Raw genomic sequence first — 16078 nt, forward strand, 5'->3', positions numbered from 1 at the left:
CAGCCCTCCCAGGGGAGACAGAGTCGGGGGGAGGTTACCTTCTGGCATCTGTGTCTCTCTACCTCATCCACATATTTAATCCCATCAACACTTCTATCATCCCTCTTTCCTAATCTCCTTTAGTGTCTGTTTATCTCTCCCTCACTTTCACTATCTCTTTATCTTCCGCTCTGACTCCATTTTTTTCCCTAATTACTGCATTCACGACACAATACTTTTCTCCTGCTTGATTTATCTCCATCCTTCATAATCCCCCTCTTCCCCCTCGCTCTCTCCGTGTCTCTCTACCTGTCCCCTCCCCCTGCTCTTGTCTTGCAGCTACAATCTGTTTCTATGTCATTGGGCGTTAGCAGGTCAAGCGTTAAGGCTAATCTAAATTTCATTCACCAGGGAGTTTACAATAAAGAGGGGAGGGAGAGATTGCCTCTTGCGTTAGTGGTCTCTCTCTTTCACAGTCTATTCTTGCCTCGGTCTCTAACCTTTTAAAAGGCAGGTCAGCAGGATTTAAGGATTTGATGAACTGAATCCGGGATTAGACTTCCTTTTTTGAATGAGTGGTGTCGTTGCGAGGTCGTTTTTCCTAAATATGAGAAGAGCTGAACTCGGTTTGGTTCAATCAAATATTTATTTTGAAAGCAATGAAAGGGTATAATCAGCTAAAACAATTGGCATCCAACACTGTTCCGGCACTCTAGCCGCGACGGGGAAGTCTTGACTCCCAGTCATGCTCCTCTGATAGTTGCTAGGCAAAATGTTCTCTTCATGACAGCCTTGACACAGCTGATATATTGTAGGCCAATGGTGTTGACAATTGGAGTAAAGAATATTATGTTCCTGCTATATCTGCTGTACGTTCTGTTTGTATAGACATTCAAATCAGCTAAACCAAAACAACAAAACAACAATGTGACCCACACACATTCTAATTTCAATATTAAACACTAGGAAGGAAAAGGTTATTATTAGAGATGAGCCGGATACTCGGCTGAAACGAGTATCCGGTACGGATAAAGCACTTTTGCCGAGCACGAGTATTATACGAGTAATAAGAGTCAATATCTGTGCTCGGACTGAATGAAAATCCTCACACAGCGTCACAGCGCTCCTCCCCTTCACACACCGCTCTGCTCACTCACTCACAGAACAGCTCTCTGTCTCTCAGTCACTCAGGTTCGCGGGTCTTTTCCGTTAACGTTTAGGGTTTCTTCAGCTTGAAGTTTGTTTTTATTTCAGTTTGTACTTACTTATTAACCAGTAGAGTTCTGTTAAACGTGGGTTCGTTCAGACATGGTGCTGGTAGAAAGCGACTCGCGTTGCGTCTCTGCCTGTCGGAGAATTTTATTTTTTTTTAAAAAAATTTTAAACAGTTTTTTTTTTTTTTTACTTCACGCATTGAGTGTCTGACTACTCTCTCTCTCTCTCTCTCGCTCTCTCTCTCCCTCTCTCTGCCGGTCGTTGGAGTTTTTTTAAAAACCGTCAGTTGGCTCTAACCAGTTTTATTTTACTTCACGCACTGAGTGTCTGACACTTTCTAGGTGGTAGTGGTATAAAAAATATTACAAATTAAGCTACACACACACACACACACACCTGGTGTGGAAATAAATGAAAAAAAAAAAAAAAAGTTAAAAAAGAAAGTTATGTTGAGTATGAAAACACTTGTTATTACATTTCACTTCATAATTGCAACAGCATGTGTTGTATTCATTGTTGCAAAACTTGTTCTGTAAGTAGTTTGTTTGCTATTGTGATCAATCATTGATCTGAAGCTCAATGCTGATGCTGTCCTGTAATAGTTTTCTAATCAGCAATAAATATAACAATTTCTGATCAACCCATATCAATTGCATGCTTAAAATAACATACCGGTTAAACCCCCGCCCGTTTCAAGACAACCCGGCCTACTTCCGGGTTAAATCCAGCCCACTTCCGGGTTAAATCACACCCACTTGCGGGTTAGGCCCCGCCCACTCCGAGTACGGATACTTCATATGGTTAACAGATACAGATACAGATAATGCTGTAACTCGCTCATCCCTAGTATTTAGGTTTACACCAATATGTTGATATCAGAATTTTTTAAATCTCTAATTTCAATATCAGCATTAACTCCCAAACATCTGTTCGATCAGGCTCTAGTGTTGTGTAGACTCAACACTGGCTGAAGCTCTGGGCAAGCAACCATCACCCCCACCCACTTGTAGAGAATAACTATGTTATGTGGCATATACTTTATGTAGAACCTTAAGCAGTTTTTTTGTATCAATGTTATGTCACTTATGTATTGTGAAAGACAGATGCTTCTGTGGTGTCTGGTGGTCCTGCCGTAGATTCCTCCATCTATGGTAGCCTTCAATATTAAATACCAAGCCCACCCAGAACTCAAGCTTTGGCCTCTTCTTTGCACAAGCTTGGCGGTTACAGAGTGTTTCAGATCTATGATCTCCCGATTGTGTCTACGCAAAGCACTTTAGGGTACCCATATGACGGCAACAGCTGTTGATTAAAAATGGATTTAGACTGGTCCAAAATTGTTTTCTTACAAAAATTACTATGACAGGCCTTCTGTTACCTTTTTCATGTTTCAGAGAAAACGATAAGGGTAGGCAAAACTGTACTTTTATACATTTCTACCCTATTTGTGTCCTTGTAACTTTGGTCAAATATCTTTGATGCTCTTTTTGACTCATTTCTTGTAATTTTGAAGTGTTACTTTTAAATGGGACCAGGGTTGTACTTGTGATGAAAAGGGTTGAAAAATGGAGACAGCAGGGGTTATTTGTGAATTACACAAGCAAGCAGTTAACTTATAATTAAGAGGTGTTGTGAGTGTTACTGACAGATGTATCGGAGAGAAGTGAGCCGGACCAGTGTGTGACAGTACTGCAAAGTACCTACTATCATCTGGGTCAAAAGGTAGCAGTAGTGGATGAATGAGTGGATTACACGGTTGATAATAATGTGTGAGAGCAATTCTTCCAACCGGGGCATATTTTTGGCATCATGTCTCCTCATTCTACTTGACAAGCCCTAGACTTTGTCAACAGGGCACAGTCACACCCACAAAAATGACAGAAATGATCATTTATCAAACTAGCTTCCGGAGACAACAGCCTGCTGCCACCACAAGTGGGCAGTCAATTACAAGATGAATGCAATCTGCTAACGTCGGATCATTAATGGGATAGACTGCTGTTGTGAGATCAGATGTTAGGAAAGATGTCACTTTCACGTCAGTATTGATGTCTTTTTTTAGAATAATGGCAAAACAGTAACTTTATTTTGGGTAAAATATCTTTAGGCCTGTGCACAAAAATGTCGGTGTCTGGAAACAAGTTAATTATTTAATCCACAATACAGTCATGGTTACATTCTATCAATCACATGGGCAGAGGAAAAACTACTTTATTTGCCAACTTCAGACGTGGTGTTAACATCTATCCTGAGAGATCCAATCAGAGATGGTCAGTGCCAAGTTAGTCTGTTCAAACCTGGTATGGAAATGCATCCTGAATGTGTCTCCTGTGACCACTTGTGATCGGATCTCACTTCATCTCTCCCTATGAAACTAACGACGTTCGTTGGGTTTCTAAACACCAAATTATGTTGTTTTTACCCCATCTGAGTTTACAGATGTGTCTGATGTCACTTGTTTGTGCATGTGTTGGTCTGTGGGTCAGTAGGAGCGAGCAAGAGGGAGACTGTAAATAAATCAATGTTTGGTCACTGAGAAGTGTCAACATGAATTTAATTGTTGTGAAACTTTAGTGGGTCAGCGGATGTCAGCTGAGCTGGTAGTCCTTCAATGTGGCCACACGCCATAGGGCTAACCACTTGTGATCGGATCACTCAGGAAGTATAAAGTCTTTGATTAATATTTATCACTGCAACAGAATTTGGCAGATCCTTTTCTTCAGGGGACATGTCCCCAGAACTCCTTGGCTGCCTAGTTTTTCCCACTGTCAGAGTACTTCGTTGCAGCATATCTACTGAGCGTGGATGTACAGGCTATGTTGTATCCCCTATTTAGGTTAGTAGCCACGTTTAAATTTTTCCTCTGCAACAGTTTTTATATTTGTCGCTGATTTTATATTTGTAGGCCCTGCTGGTCGTTGTGACCTCCTGATGACAAAGTCTTACAAGGAGAGACTTAACAATGAGGACAGCCTCAGAAGAGAATACTTGTGAAAGTGTTTGCCTCGTGTCAACTGCTTTTAGAGGAGCTTGTTGAAGCACAAGGCAGAGAGATGAACTTGAACCCTGATAGTACTGCAAAGAGGTTTTTAAAAAACGGATGATTGTCAGTAGTGATTGTAGATGTAGCATTATCCACCGTGTTGATATGCTGAAAACTTGCATCACTTAGATTCTTACTCCCCCTCACTGTCCTCAGTCTCTGCCTGTGCTCTCGTTGACACTTGTGCAATAACAGCTTTTATTCCATATACACAACATGTGGTTATACAGTAATGCACTCAACACTGAATGCACCCACTCCATTAGCTCCCACCCCAGTCCATGACCTCTGCCATCTTCTTGGTGATTATGTGTCATGATGGATGTGGCCAGGTACCTCTATTTAATCATTCTGATAGTCATGATGGAGAATTTACTACCAAGAACTGGCAGCATGGCAGTGACATATGTTCACACATCCAAACGTGCACATGCACACACACGCACGTACACACACATCCCGACCAAATGCTCTGCAAACATATAAGTGCCCTTGGAAACATGATACTACAGAAAGTATAACAGGGAATGTGTACTAGCTGGGTCAAGTGCATGTATATAAATGACATATAAACACACCTTGCTAACCCTAACCCTACTCCGTGTGAATTTACTCATTAACACATAGGAATTGGAACTCTAGTAATAATAAGGGCATAGGATATTGAACCTTTTTTAGCCCTATTAGGCATTGTGATTTGAAAATATGGGCTATAGAAATAACATTAGATTGATTGTTTGTTTATTGCCGATGCTATCAGTCCATGCATTTAGTGCATGGGCCTCTTAGTTCCTAAAACTATTTGGTGAAATGTATCACAAGAATACAGGATATACCAATATTACATGACTAATGGGGGGGGGGTCTCCTTTGATCGATGAAGGAGGCGTAGCTCCCTGAGAGAGAACAACACCACAGAACCCTGAGAATAAAGTGGACCCCATCCGTCTGAAAGGGAGAGTATATGGGACTGCAGTATATTTTAAGGGGTGAAAGCGTTTTAAGGTCAATCCACTTTTTGTTAAAGCCTGCTTCCATCTCCTCATGGTCTGCTACCGACCTGTTCTGTGTGTGTGCTAAGCTAATCAGCAACAATATGCATATCCTCTTTCTTGGAGCAATTTGTAATAAATAACATCACTTATCCCATCTCAAACAAGATAATGTAACCGGTCATCTTTCTTCTACTATAAAGGGATGGCGGGAGAACCTGCAAAAGTAGCATCACATAATGCGCCACTACTGTTTCAAAACGTAACAATTCCTGTTAGCCAGGGGAAATTCTAAAACCATGCATGCACAGGACTACAATCTTTTTCACAGTAACACACCAAATGCTAAGTGCTGAAGCACCAAATTGTATGGCTATAGCCCAAAGACGATCACAGAATAACGGAAGGGTGAAGGCTTGCATGAACAAACGTTAAGCTGTTTCAATGGCATAAAGACCACCAGGAGTGACCTAAGGAGAGCACTGCAGGCTGCAGTGACCACACTCCATTATATAACGATCTCCAAGTGGGCAGCAGCCAGTCACAAATTCAGATGGTGCTGTGGTAATGTTACATCAGTTTCGTTGTGTCTGCTTCTTCACGTTTTGTCTACAGATAATTCTATGTTGAGCCTTAAGCTCTGGATGTTGTGTCACTTCAGCTAAAATGAACTACTGTTGATCAATAACATCAGCTTAATATGAAATAATAATATAAAGTTATGTATTAAAACCATCCATTTGCACATGAGCTCACAGAACAGTATCAGATAAAAGATAATCTTCGTTAGAAATAATTTCTGCTCTACTTGCAAAAAATTCAGTCCCACAAGCTCAGGGCTACGATGAGTGAAGCTTACCTCCACACTTGCATCTGCTCACCACTTGCTGTATCGTCAATTTGACTTTTGAAATCTCCCTTTTTAGATTAGTCACTAAATGGATATCTAATATTAAAATCATGACATGTAAATAAATAAAATGGGAATATATCATTGTAGATATCCAGAATGTAAATTCCGAAAACGTGAATGTTCATTCTGTATATACCCGTATGTAATCACCGACTGACCGTCTGAGACTCAAATGTCAGATTCTAACTGTTTGCATTCACGAGGATCTTAAAAATCTTTCTTATTCATAATGAGATGTGTAACAGATCAGAAAACAGCAAGGGATAACTCTCACTGTGGTTCATGAGCTCAGAAACAATTAGTCATTTCAATGTCAAAAACCCTTTCTGAAACGCATCCAAACAAGCTTGTGAAGCCGGTTCATTGTGAGCTGTACTCTGTTTGAATGTACAACATCTAAGGGGGGAACAGAACTAAATATGTCCAAAAGGAAGCTCCCACAGTGTGTGAACAATCACAAGGACATTGCAAATGGTTTAACTGAGGTCCATGCACAACTTGGCAAAGAAATAGAGAATTCTACATGGCATTTTAATGCCACTATAAATATTTTCAACAGATTTTTGATTAGTGTGAACAGTAGCACATACAGAGGCCTACACACATTCCAAGCGCATGTTGCTATCTCGCTACAGCTGAAATTTCTATCAAGGATGACCAATAATATGCTATGGAGAGCCAAACATCTGTAACTCAAACAACTCAAAGTGGTGGAATGATCACCAAGCAAGGTATCAATCATTTTTTAGTGTGATTACCTTGAATGATGCACTTTGTTTTATGTAAAGTATCCATCATTTTATTGATTTCAGACACCTCCATTTTATTTAAGGACCAAGTCAGAAACATTAGTCTCCCACTATATGACACACACGTTGGTGTGAACAGAATTTACAAGTTACAAAAGGTCCCCTGTGTTACTTTGCTTTGACATCAATAGTCATTTGGTATTTACAGTAAATATAGGCACTGCACAAATACTCTGATGGTCAAACTGTCTCAATCAACATGCCAAGAAAGCAGAGCCATCATAGTTGTAGTACTCAGCAGAAAAAAACAAACGAAGCAAAGCAATTCATTTTAAATAACCCATAGGAGACAAAATGACCTTCACAGATAAGCAAACAGCAGTCAGTGTATACACACACACACTTATACACATTGTATCAATAAACAGCTAAAATGAAGAGATTCTAGAAAATCTATCAAATTCTCACCAGAGTAGAAGAGCCCTGAGGGGTGGTGGGGCTGCTGGAGCCGATCCTTGCTGTCATTGGGTGAGAGGCGGGGTACAACCTGGACAGATCACTAGCATATCACAGGGCTGACATAAGCTGCTTTCAGCCTTGTACTGAAAACCTGATATTATCCTGGAATTATCCAGAGAGGCTGTATATGAGAACATATATGTCCAAGTCAGTTGCTCCCGGATTTCTCCTTGTAAAAACTCCAGAGAGTGTGCCAGTGGAAGAATAAAACAAGAATACAAATATCCCTGGGTGAAAAAGACGTGCCATACACTTAAAAGATGGCTAAGAATAGATGAGATTGACCAAAACAATTTACAAACAACCAATTACACTAACATTCACATTAATATGGTCAATTTGTAATTGTTATTGCCTTTGGTCCCATCTCCAGAATGGATGATATCAAGACAAACATTGGTGGACTAGCACCATTTATTTAGTCCTCAGCTACAAATCTGGGTGTTATCTTTGACTAAAATCTGGGCGTAGGATCCCTCATTTAGAAGGTTGTGCAATCGTGGTTTTAGCATTTAAGTAACACAGCCAAGGTTACTTACTCCCTATATAGTGGTCTTACTTAGAAAATCAAGAATGCTGCTGCTCGACTTTTAACACAATCCAAAAAATGTAACCGTACAACCCCTGTTTTAGCTTACAAGCACTGGCTGCATGTTTATTTTAACATTTATTAAAACATTCTTTGAATTACTTTTAAGGCCAGGCTTGGGCTGACCACTCCCTGTATTTCAGACTTTATATCTTTCTATGAGCCAGGAAGCAGCCTGAGATCCTCTGGTAAGTCGTTGCTAGCCATTCCAAACTCTTGGCTGGAAACCAAATGAGACAGAGCCTTTGCCATGAGGGCCCCTACACATTTGAAAAATCAGCCAATAGAGATTAGACGAGAAGAACCAGTTACCTGTTTTTTTTCTCTTTTTAAGACACAAGCTTTTACGTATACAAATACAGTATTATTATTATGATGATTTTTATTAATCATCTTCAATGAAGCTGACCCATATCTGCATGTCTTTGGACTGTGAATAGATGCAAATTTAAAGTCCTTATTGAGAACTTGACAATTGACTGTCGATACTTTATGATCAGCTTGTCAGCTGTTATGAATACAGGGCATTGCTATTATCTTAACAGCTTCCTCTGAGTGAAGAAATTCCAGTTTGGCTTCTATCCTTGTTTCTTCCTGATGATTCCTTTTCCGAAGTGACATGCAAAACTTCAGAATTGGAGGTTAGCCAAAAGGATTGGTGAAATATATAAGGGAAGAACACAATGCGAGGCCGGGGAAGGCATCGAGGGGAAACAGAAGTTCGGAGGTGAGGAACAAGCAAAAACCAACAAAAATGTAAGCATGGGATAGATTGTGGTGAGAAGAGGGGGAGGCACAGGCAGGTGGACCTGGCAGATGGAAAGTTCACACCCTGCTTGTTTTCCCTGAAATGTCACAACTGTAAAAAGGGTTTTATATGGCATCAATCATAGTGGAGCCGCACCTCCAGAAGTAGTCAAGGGGCTTGGGAAATGAGACCTCTGCATTGAACTGCAGAGGCAATCATCGCTGCACGGTTCAGGTCACCACACTGCTCACAGAGAGAGGAGGAAATGGAGAAGAGACCTGAGAAAGAAATGAGTAGGGGGTGGGGGATTGGGAAAGGTGGACATTTTGCCATTAAGCTGTTTTGTGCTCATGGTATCTCCCAATTTTACTCCCCTCTATAATGGCTTATAGAAGGTCATACAGGTCTTATGCAGTGACATTGCTTGACAGTTAAGCAAAACTCTGCTACACTGAAATGCTTTGTCTGGTTATAATGTGGCATGCAAAACCTTTTGGAAAAATGGGAACTCATAGTTATAGCGCCCACGGACCTGGATGGAAAAGCTACACCGTCGTTCACAAGCACCCTCTGAAAACGGGAACATATTGGCAAATGCCCATTTGAACATCCAGCAGGCACACATTAGCCTCAAAGTTAAAAATGGATACATAGATCAAGTGATGCTTCCCTAAAGGCAATTTGTGGCCATTGATAAAAGGTGATAATGGTGCTAGAAAGGACAGTAATTACTCTTTGAAACACAACAGTATGGATACAAACACTGACACATATGTCAAGAAATATGGACACTTACCCTGATTCAGAAAGTGAAGCCAGTGTGTATAACATTGTAAAAATTTGTTTATGGTCTAAATATCTGGTTTCAAGTCTTCTTTAATACAGCATGATTTTCATTTTGTAAAACTAGTGCAGTGCCTGCTCTAAACTTGACTTGTTGCTTGGCCTTGGGTTAAGCTCTGGAGCTACTTCAGAATTATTCCTTATCTCTGCAAGTTCTCAAACAATTCTATAAAAGTACTGTCACTTCTTTATTGTTTGTGTGGCTTGTATGGAAGTTTAAACTGTTTACTGAACTGATGTCATCTTTTTATGAAATTGTATTTGGCTTTTTCAGATGAAGAAGAAGACATGTACAACAATTTGAACAGACTGACCCTTAAGACACGCTAGTTCTGCTTGCTGTTGCACTTCTGCTGTAAAAAAAACACATTTTAGACACTTTTTGAATATTATTGTCATATTCATGTTTAAAATTAAATAAAAAAATTCAGTGAAGCAGGCAAATTCCAGATAAGCTGATTTTTTTCTATCGTTTATTTAATAGAAAAAAAAAAACGTACTCCATTAGACTGTATATTTATCCTGCATCAGCCCATGTGAGCTATTGCGGCGCAGTTTTCCTTTGTGATTAAATAAGGCCTTTTATGGCCCCTGTTACACAGATTTTAGGCAGCGTATGAAATTTTATATGACATGCAAAGTGCTTCAGGTCCCCAGGCATTTATTGACAAAATATTTTAGTCTGACTTTGCAGAAGTGTGATAAGCACTTTAATTGTGTGCGTGTGCGTGTGTGTGTGTGTGTGTGTGTGTGTGTGTGTGTGTGTGTGTGTGTTCTCTCACCTTGATTAACTAGGAAATGCTAAGAGGCAATTTATGTTGGGTAAACAAGACAACAAGGTTGTAATGCTGATTTTACATTCACCTGCAGCATAGACGGCTGATAAAATGAAAGGAGATTGTTATGTGTTGTCTTTCTCGCTCTGCATCTTAAAATATGAGGGTGAGGCTTTTGGAAAGACTGGATAAAAAAAAAAGTGTACTTCGTTTTCTTGGTGTAAAGTTTCAAATTTTTAAGGTGCAATGCTTTCAGTTCTTACAAAGTCATATATTTAAATTATTTTTTCTTATTTTACCGTAGCTTAACGGCTTTCATCAGTGTTGTGAAGATAGTGTAACATTTAGAAGCAAATGCCAAATTCCCTCAGTGGTGATTTTGCTCTGTGTTTAATGTGAGAATGTGTCTGTCTATTGCTCCACCTGTTGATCAGCTGCCAAATAGGGCAACACAAAACTACAAACACTGCAAGCACTAATGTGCTAAATGCCCCAGTAACCTCTAGCTCGCTAGCTCACAGAATTACTTGCAAATTGCTGTAAACAAATCTAATCGATCTTTGAGGATAAATGAGTAATCGGACCATCAGTTTTTATATAAATATATTTAGGGGAAGAATTTAAGTTAATGGTTAAATTATATCTAATACTATCTGTTGATGACATCCATCATAATTTAAACTCAGACTTTGGGGTTTAACTTTAACCTACTCTATCCTATTTACCAGGATCACCAGCAACATTTCAGCCATTCCGCCTTTTTGTTTTGCCTCCCAACAAATGTTATTATATAATCTGACTTAATGGTTGCATCCTATTGTCTGATCCCTCATGGTTGCTGCCCTGTAAGAGTTGATGCGGTGGTATTACTGTGTTTTCAGAAATTCATTTTATGAATATAGTTGAATAAAAAGTGAGCTAAATTCTAGCCAAAACTATAACTGAGATTGTTATAAAACATAACTTTTTTATCAGATATAAAATACCTCTATGTGCCTCCTGGCTCATCATGTTAATGTTCTGCTCAAAAGCACCCACACACAGACCTGAGAAAAACATGCTTTGTAGTGGCTTTGAGTCTGAATAAAATGTGACTGCTGGTTAACAACTAAATTGTTTCTTCATTCCCTTGTCATTTCTTTGCAGTTAGGTGCAAACAGGCGCCAACTTTCAGTGTTCAACTGTGAAATCAAAAGCAAATGGTTCAGATAACAAATTAATAAAAGATATCCCTTTGGAGCAGCCGGCTATGATGGAGGGACTGGTGACTGGATGAAGCAAAAAAAAATCTCTTTGTTTGATTTTCTCTACTTCATTGGACCTCTCTTTCTCAAAGTACATGAACTAAGGCGTTTGATAGACTCATTCAGTGAACAGAGTGCTGACACAGCTTGTCTGCATGAGACAATGTCTGATCTCGGTCATTTAGGGACTGATTAACTCATTGTCCCATTTACTGGACTGGTTAGACAGTCAAAATTTCTATGACAATTACCTGAAGCAGATTGAAAAGTTTGATTATGAACTCAGGGATATCTGTGAGTGTATCACTGGTGCCTCAGTCTATCTAAATCTATTATTTAAATCCTTAGGCATTTCACCTGACATTATGTTCTTCTCTGTGCGGGAATAACATCACAATCTGACCTGAGTTGCTTTGAGTAGATGTAGGTTGCACAAATAAAAGGACTATGCTGGGTTAATAATGTCTGTCTTCACTTGGACAAGTATAAGGCATAGCTTTATTACCATCAGGACCCAGCACTTGGAAAACTAAGATGTTTTTGTATTGGAAATGTGTGAGGCTTAGTGACAGTTACCAATGCTGTGGGATCTGGTTGCTGCCGTTATGAGCAAATCATCACACAACCTGATCACCTATTTTTCTTTTTACCAAGCTGACACCTTTTGTTAGCTGTCCATCAGGCAACGGGCAATTGTGGGTGCTGTATCCTAACATGAAGCCCAACATTCACACATACTGTGGCAAAAAGGTGGCTAATTCTACCATGGTGAGGTTACTTTTGTATATTTGAAAGTCAGTGACCCTGGATCAACTGGTGTCTTTTTACTCAGTTTCAGTAAGAAACCTGCAAGGTGGCCCCACAGGGGCCTCACATTTAAATAGCAATACTATCTGAATGTAACAAATCCACACATTTGTGGCACAGACACACACAGATGCTTGTGCACTTTCACTTCACACTAGGAGATTAGTTTGCAGTGAAATATTCTCTTTTACTGCCTTAATTCATCAATCAAGAAAGAGTACAACCATTTTAAACCATACACCTTTGGGCAGCGTCCTTATTTCTGCCACTAAAAATGTATTTACACACACCCAAAAGGCACTTGGCCCATGTAATGTAGACTGAAATGTACCAAACACTGAAGACGAAAACATTCAAGCCGTCACTATTATCGGATAAGTGCATAACTTCCAGTTGTTTTGACGTTTGTATCATCAGCAGCAAGGGACTCAAAGGAACCATTAATTCAGGTACATTCAGACTGCAGCAAGATGAGGAATGAGTAACAGTGTGGTTTTGAAGGAACTTCATGCTATTGCAATTAATGAGTGCAATTACTCAAATCAGGTACGACCTCACTTATGTACCCCATGGTGGGCCACTCTCCTTTCTTTAAATTACATGGGTAAATGCGGATGAGGAAAAGAGCCAATGGCTCGGGTGTGAATCAAATCTATTTCCTTGCTCAGAAATCCGGTGTGGGAACTCAGCTGTGCACCACAGGGAAAGTGTATGACCTGCTCAAACATAATTAGACATCAATTGGATGATATATAAGAAGAAACGATAGCTTTCCTCTCACAGGGTTTTGTCGTTGGAATGTAGCTTGACTTCCGGCCGTTGTATCAATTCTTTCTGTAAATATTTGTGTGACCATTTCCCATTGACAAAGACTCAGGGCTTGTCAGATCTGCTTATTTGGGGCTTTTGCACATTTAGAATCAAACCTGGAATCTCTGACACGTGACTGACTGAAGCTAGCTATGCAAGTTACGCTTCCCTTGACTCAGCTTCCACTGTTCGGAGATCATGTATCTCACTCGCATTATTATACACTTGAACTGTGTGGAAACTACTTTTGCATTATAACACTACTTCAGTCTTTGTTCCTAAGGAAGAGGAGGAGTACATGAATGCCCAACTCTGCAAGTCCCTGTATTGTTACTGCTCTCATACATCCAGGCCAGCAGAAATGCTTTCACTAACCGCTGTCAAATCTATCAGTGACAATAGTGAAATGTTTCAGTGTAGACATTTTTTTGGATAGACTCCACAGGGTTAATCCCCTATCAGCAGATCAAACAGCCATTCACACTTGGCCTTGTATGACTCTGACGGCTCCAATGACTGTCGTTACAACAGCCAGGAGCACTAACGAACCAAGTGACATGAATTATCTTCATAACGACCCCACGATTAAATACCTGGGTCACCCCACCAGTCAGTCAGAACTGAAGGAGCTTTGTGGATGAGAGGTGAAATATCTTCATCTGTCTACCACCAAGTTAAGTCACCCTCAGTTCAACCCTTCTCGGATGTAAATGTGAGCGCACTTACCCTCAGTCTTACCTTCTAATCTCAGTCCTTAAAGACATTTGACTGAAAGGGGAAATATTAATTACAAACCTTCAGTGTGCTTCCTCGCGCATTCAGAGGTGAGATGTGGCAGCTTTGAAATAAAGTAATTACAGAGGCAGCCATGTCAGCGCTTAAGAGTCAAATTAATAATCGAGGCTGTCGCTACAGAAGAAGAAAAAGAATGAAAGGGGGGGGAAATTAGAGATGAAAGCCGGCCACAATGAAAAGGCCACAATGAACTGTTTCATTTGGCCCATCTTCTCATCTCCAACTTGAAAGCAGGCCCCTTTTGTTCTTTTCAACCTCCCAACCCACTTCCCCTCCACAAATCCCCTTTGCAAAATTGTACCATTGATATTTTAGTGATAGCCTTCAACGTTTACGCCAGTGTTCAAACGATGTGCAGGGAAGCATTCAAGGTGCATGGAACAAAATACAGTTCACATAAGTATAGCTCCACACCAGTTACTTAAAATGCACATAGATCTATTTTAAAGATCCCTGCTATTTTCCTCAAATTCTATGTCGCAAAAGATTACAAAAATAGAAGTGACAGAGGAAAGCAGTCTTTGAAAGAACTAGGAATTCACTCACAGCATGATTGTTCTTTTCTTCCTTCTACTCACATTCCTTGTCTTTATCTTTCAGCTCACCTTTTTTTTCCGAATCTTTACTTGCTGTCTCTGCAAGCCTCTGTCTTTCAGTGTACCTTATTTCCCAAGCCATCGGGGCATTTCTTGTTCTTGCGTAATTAATAAATAACCATCCCTTCTCTCCATCACTTCTTTTTTTAACCTGCGCAGTTCTTAATGCACTTGAGCAGTAACACTGTAACAGAACAGCCCAACCTGTTGATCAATTCAAGGAAAGCCCATGCACATTTATAATTGATAAAGATCCACTTTTTACCTCTCCAGAGTCCAAAGCAGGCCATTTCTGTAAGTGGGAAGGAGTGTTGAATGGATTAAAGGGAAGGAAGGCAGAGAAACTAGACGTCAGCACTGTGTGGAACAAAGTTTCTTTACCCGAAGAAGAGATGCTCGGGGGATTGCACTCTTGGTCAGTCATGCCTCTTTGTTCATTACTGAACAGCTATTGGATGGATTGCTATGAAATCTAAATATCTCTGCAATAATAAGATGTATTGACACACCATATCTTACATACACACACACATAGAAAACAGCACATGTACCCGCTTTGTCCATCTGGAGGAAGTTGAGGATTCACTGGCACACTGTCTCTCTGAGTCTGTGCTATAAGTGATATAAGTGAGGTATTGTCAGAGGTGATACAAAAGCTCCCGTCTCAAGGGAGGAGGGAGACAAGCTGAAGAGACAAATGAAATATGCAGCTGACCTCCCCTCTCTTTACATGTTCTCTCCCTCCCCAACTCTTTCCAGGTTCCTTGAAAGGCCACTTCCGATCCTTGGATAAAATGAAATTTCACTATGTTAAATAATACATGTTGTCTGCAATTCCTCCATCTCTCCTCTTTCCTTTTTTTCAGGCCATTTGAAACAGTAGACCTACTCCAGCACATCAGACGTGAGTGTAAATCTGACACATTACAATAAATGCATTTCAGTTTTACTCATGTCAATTTCCAGACTGAGATAACACAATAAAAATACAACCAAGAGGCAGCTTGTGAATAGGTTTACAACGCAGCCTCTAAACTTTTAACAGCAGGTTGCAAAGAAAATGTTCTTGTGTTGCACATTTCCATTGGATTTTGACCAGAGGATAACATTCTTGGGAAAAACCTCTTGAAATGAGAAGAAAGCAAAACTGAACCTCAGTCACGACATGATAAGCTTGGTGCAACACTTTAAATATTGACATCCCAGAAAGAGAATCTAGGGTGATATGCCATGATGGCGTGAATCAGACTGTTGATACTAGGTGGCAACTAATCCTTCTTTGGAGGAATGAATAGTGGGTTAGCGTTTCTCTACAATATGAGCTTCAGGATTTGGGCCTCGGAGCGTGAGATCAACATAACTCAGTAATAGCTGATGATACAGCTTATTTCCAGACCTCTTTGCACTTTGGCATGAATAGACAGCAATTTGTGTCTCTGAAATGTCAAAACCCTTTTTTC

General features: G+C 40.0%; 1 protein-coding gene across 2 annotated transcripts in view; it reads left to right on the top strand.

Annotated features, from left to right (window-relative positions):
• The window catches only part of LOC128448298 (inactive N-acetylated-alpha-linked acidic dipeptidase-like protein 2), a 447438-nt gene that overhangs the window by 47678 nt on the left and 383682 nt on the right, over nucleotides 1-16078 (top strand). The window contains exon 2 of one of the 2 annotated variants that reach the window (XM_053430883.1): nucleotides 15485-15522. The exons of the other annotated variant lie outside the window; for it this stretch is intronic. The gene's annotated coding sequence lies outside the window, so the exon portion shown is untranslated. The remainder of the gene's footprint in view (nucleotides 1-15484; nucleotides 15523-16078) is intronic. 2 annotated transcript variants of the gene reach the window in all.

The sequence above is a fragment of the Pleuronectes platessa genome, chromosome 9, assembly GCF_947347685.1.
Source record: "Pleuronectes platessa chromosome 9, fPlePla1.1, whole genome shotgun sequence".
NCBI lineage: Eukaryota > Metazoa > Chordata > Actinopteri > Pleuronectiformes > Pleuronectidae > Pleuronectes > Pleuronectes platessa.